Source organism: Opisthocomus hoazin, unplaced genomic scaffold (assembly GCF_030867145.1).
Source record: "Opisthocomus hoazin isolate bOpiHoa1 unplaced genomic scaffold, bOpiHoa1.hap1 HAP1_SCAFFOLD_165, whole genome shotgun sequence".
Lineage (NCBI taxonomy): Eukaryota > Metazoa > Chordata > Aves > Opisthocomiformes > Opisthocomidae > Opisthocomus > Opisthocomus hoazin.
This window is the reverse complement of record NW_027449030.1, coordinates 97,501-102,500: the sequence shown is the minus strand read 5'-3', so window position 1 is coordinate 102,500 and position 5,000 is coordinate 97,501.

The window sequence follows — 5,000 nt, the reverse complement described above, 5'->3', positions numbered from 1 at the left end:
CCTGGAGAAACCCCTCTTGGAGCCCTCGCTCCAGTCGGCAACGGCCACCGGAGCCTGCGGGCAAGCAGCGGCTTCGCGCGGCTTCTGGCAGTCGGAAGCGCCGTGCGCGATAGGTAGGAGGCAGAACGGCCACGGCCAGGGCCGCCGGGCAACGCCCGAGTCTGCCGGCTGAGCCGCGGGTGACAAGCGTTCGAGTGCCGGCGACCGCCGCCCGTCTCGGGCCGGCCCTGGAGAAACCCCTCTTGGAGCCCTCGCTCCAGTCGGCAACGGCCACCGGAGCCTGCGGGCAAGCAGCGGCTTCGCGCGGCTTCTGGCAGTCGGAAGCGCCGTGCGCGATAGGTAGGAGGCAGAACGGCCACGGCCAGGGCCGCCGGGCAACGCCCGAGTCTGCCGGCTGAGCCGCGGGTGACAAGCGTTCGAGTGCCGGCGACCGCCGCCGGTCTCGGCCCGGCCCTGGAGAAACCCCTCTTGGAGCCCTCGCTCCAGTCGGCAACGGCCACCGGAGCCTGCGGGCAAGCAGCGGCTTCGCGCGGCTTCTGGCAGTCGGAAGCGCCGTGCGCGATAGGTAGGAGGCAGAACGGCCACGGCCAGGGCCGCCGGGCAACGCCCGAGTCTGCCCGCTGAGCCGCGGCTGACAAGCGTTCGAGTGCCGGCGACCGCCGCCGGTCTCGGCCCGGCCCTGGAGAAACCCCTCTTGGAGCCCTCGCTCCAGTCGGCAACGGCCACCGGAGCCTGCGGGCAAGCAGCGGCTTCGCGCGGCTTCTGGCAGTCGGAAGCGCCGTGCGCGATAGGTAGGAGGCAGAACGGCCACGGCCAGGGCCGCCGGGCAACGCCCGAGTCTGCCGGCTGAGCCGCGGGTGACAAGCGTTCGAGTGCCGGCGACCGCCGCCCGTCTCGGCCCGGCCCTGGAGAAACCCCTCTTGGAGCCCTCGCTCCAGTCGGCAACGGCCACCGGAGCCTGCGGGCAAGCAGCGGCTTCGCGCGGCTTCTGGCAGTCGGAAGCGCCGTGCGCGATAGGTAGGAGGCAGAACGGCCACGGCCACAGCCGCCGTGCAACACCCGAGTCTGCCGGCTGAACCGCGAGTAGCTGCAGCGGTTCGATGGCGCTGGTCCGCGAGCGCCAGCCCTCTGCCCTAGTATACGGACAGCGAGGTCCCCGGCCCCGGCGGGCTCGAAGAGAACCGTCTTCCCCCAGCGGGGAGGCGCGCGAGCGCCGCCGACTCTTACCATGACGTAACTGGAGGCAGCGCAAAGCAGCGACCCCTTCGGCAGCTCCGAAGAAGAACCGGGCAAGACGTCTACCTGCCAGAACCGCGGTGGAGCCAAAGTCCCGCCGGAGCGAGGTAGACGAGGCATCCCTTTCCGCCGGCAGCTCCGGCGGCCACATCGGGCACACCGGACCCGGCGGACGGTAAAACGGGTAGACCTGGCCTCCCTGCCGGCAGAACGGGTAGACGAGGCCTCCCTGCCTGGAACCGGGTAGACCTGGCATCCCTGCCGGAAGCGGGTAGACCTGGCATCCCTGCCGGTAAAACGGGTAGACCTGGCCTCCCTGCCGGCAGAACGGGTAGACGAGGCCTCCCTGCCTGGAACCGGGTAGACCTGGCATCCCTGCCGGAAGCGGGTAGACCTGGCATCCCTGCCGGTAAAACGGGTAGACCTGGCCTCCCTGCCGGCAGAACGGGTAGACGAGGCCTCCCTGCCTGGAACCGGGTAGACCTGGCATCCCTGCCGGAAGCGGGTAGACCTGGCATCCCTGCCGGCAAAACGGGTAGACCTGGTCTCCCTGCCGCCAAAACGGGTAGACCTGGCCTCCCTGCAGGTAAAACGGGTAGACCTGGCCTCCCTGCCGGCAGAACGGGTAGACCTGGCCTCCCTGCCGCCAGAACGGGTAGACCTGGCATCCCTGCCGGCAAAACGGGTAGACCTGGTCTCCCTGCCGGTAAAACGGGTAGACCTGTTCTCCCTGCCGGCAAAACGGGTAGACCTGGCCTCCCTGCCGGCAGAACGGGTAGACCTGGCCTCCCTGCCGCCAGAACGGGTAGACCTGGCATCCCTGCCGGCAAAACGGGTAGACCTGGTCTCCCTGCCGGTAAAACGGGTAGACCTGGTCTCCCTGCAGGTAAAACGGGTAGACCTGTTATCCCTGCCGGCAAAACGGGTAGACCTGGCATCCCTGCCGGTAAAACGGGTAGACCTGGTCTCCCTGCCGGCAAAAAGGGTAGACCTGTTCTCCCTGCCGCCAGAACGGGTAGACCTGGCCTCCCTGCCGGTAAAATGGGTAGACCTGGTCTCCGTGCAGGTAAAACGGGTAGACCTGGTATCCCTGCCGGCAGAACGGGTAGACCTGGTCTCCCTGCCGCCAGAACGGGTAGACCTGGCATCCCTGCCGGCAAAACGGGTAGACCTGGTCTCCCTGCCGGTAAAACGGGTAGACATGGCCTCCCTGCAGGTAAAACGGGTAGACCTGTTCTCCCTGCCGGCAAAACGGGTAGACCTGGCATCCCTGCCGGCAAAACGGGTAGACCTGGTCTCCCTGCCGGTAAATGGGTAGACCTGGTCTCCCTGCCGCTAGAACGGGTAGACCTGGCCTCCCTGCCGGCAACATGGGTAGACCTGGCCTCCCTGCCGGTAAAACGGGTAGACCTGGCATCCCTGCAGGTAAAACGGGTAGACCTGGCATCCCTGCCGGCAAAACGGGTAGACCTGTTCTCCCTGCAGGTAAAACGGGTAGACCTGTTCTCCCTGCCGCCAGAACGGGTAGACCTGGCATCCCTGCCGGCAAAACGGGTAGACCTGGCATCCCTGCCGGTAAATGGGTAGACCTGGCATCCCTGCCGGAAAAACGGGTAGACCTGGCATCCCTGCCGGCAATACGGGTAGACCTGGTCTCCCTGCCGCTAGAACGGGTAGACCTGGCATCCCTGCCGGTAAAACAGGTAGACCTGGCCTCCCTGCCGCCAGAACGGGTAGACCTGGCATCCCTGCCGGTAAAACGGGTAGACCTGGCCTCCCTGCCGGCAGAACGGGTAGACCTGGTCTCCCTGCAGGTAAAACGGGTAGACCTGGCCTCCCTGCCGGCAGAACGGGTAGACCTGGCCTCCCTGCCGGCAGAAGGGGTAGACCTGTCCTCCCTGCGGACAGAGCGGGTCGCCCGTGCTGGAGGCCCGTATGCAGGGGTGCCTGCACGGGGTGGGAAGGGGCGGCGGCGGGCTGCCTGTGCTCTCTCAGCCGGGGCGGCGGTGGGGGGGCTTGCGGGGGGTGGCTTGGGGCGGCAGGCCGGTCCTGCCGGAGGCCCGTATGCAGGGGTGCCTGCACAGGGTGGGTGGGCCGGCGGCGGGCTGCCTGTGCTCTCTCAGCCGGGGCGGCGGTGGGGGGGCTTGCGGGGGGTGGCTGGGGTCGGCAGGCCGGCCCTGCCGGAGGCCCGTATGCAGGGGTGCCTGCACGGGGTGGGAAGGGGCGGCGGCGGGCTGCCTGTGCTCTCTCAGCCGGGGCGGCGGTGGGGGGGCCTGTGGCGGGTGGCTGGGGGCGGCAGGCCGGCCCTGCCGGAGGCCCGTATGCAGGGGTGCCTGCACGGGGTGGGAAGGGCCGGCGGCGGGCTGCCTGTGCTGTTTCAGTCGGGGCGGCGGTGGGGGGGCTTGCGGGGGGTGGCTGGGGTCGGCAGGCCCGCCCTGCCGGAGGCCCGTATGCAGGGGTGCCTGCACGGGGTGGGTGGGCCTGCGGCGGGCTGCCTGTGCTCTCTGAGCCGGGGCGGCGGTGGGGGGGGCTTGCGGGGGGTGGCTGGGGGCGGCAGGCCGGCCCTGCCGGAGGCCCGTATGCAGGGGTGCCTGCACGGGGTGGGAAGGGGCGGCGGCGGGGTGCCTGTGCTCTCTGAGCCGGGGCGGCGGTGGGGGGGCTTGCGGGGGGTGGCTGGGGTCGGCAGGCCGGCCCTGCCGGAGGCCCGTATGCAGGGGTGCCTGCACGGGGTGGGAAGGGCCGGCGGCGGGCTGCCTGTGCTCTCTCAGCCGGGGCGGCGGTGGGGGGGCCTGTGGCGGGTGGCTGGGGGCGGCAGGCCGGCCCTGCCGGAGGCCCGTATGCAGGGGTGCCTGCACGGGGTGGGAAGGGCCGGCGGCGGGCTGCCTGTGCTCTCTCAGCCGGGGCGGCGGTGGGGGGGGTTGCGGGGGGTGGCTGGGGTCGGCAGGCCGGCCCTGCCGGAGGCCCGTATGCAGGGGTGCCTGCACGGGGTGGGAAGGGCCGGCGGCGGGCTGCCTGTGCTCTCTCAGCCGGGGCGGCGGTGGGGGGGGTTGCGGGGGGTGGCTGGGGTCGGCAGGCCGGCCCTGCCGGAGGCCCGTATGCAGGGGTGCCTGCACGGGGTGGGTGGGCCTGCGGCGGGCTGCCTGTGCTCTCTGAGCCGGGGCGGCGGTGGGGGGGGCTTGCGGGGGGTGGCTGGGGGCGGCAGGCCGGCCCTGCCGGAGGCCCGTATGCAGGGGTGCCTGCACGGGGTGGGAAGGGGCGGCGGCGGGTTGCCTGTGCTCTCTCAGCCGGGGCGGCGGTGGGGGGGCTTGCGGGGGGTGGCTGGGGGCGGCAGGCCGGCCCTGCCGGAGGCCCGTATGCAGGGGTGCCTGCACGGGGTGGGAAGGGCCGGCGGCGGGCTGCCTGTGCTGTCTCAGTCGGGGCGGCGGTGGGGGGGCTTGCGGGGGGTGGCTGGGGTCGGCAGGCCGGCCCTGCCGGAGGCCCGTATGCAGGGGTGCCTGCACGGGGTGGGTGGGCCGGCGGCGGGCTGCCTGTGCTCTCTGAGCCGGGGCGGCGGTGGGGGGGGCTTGCGGGGGGTGGCTGGGGGCGGCAGGCCGGCCCTGCCGGAGGCCCGTATGCAGGGGTGCCTGCACGGGGTGGGAAGGGGCGGCGGCGGGGTGCCTGTGCTCTCTCAGCCGGGGCGGCGGTGGGGGGGCTTGCGGGGGGGTGGCTGGGGGCGGCAGGCCGGTCCTGCCGGAGGCCCGTATGCAGGGGTGCCTGCACGGGGG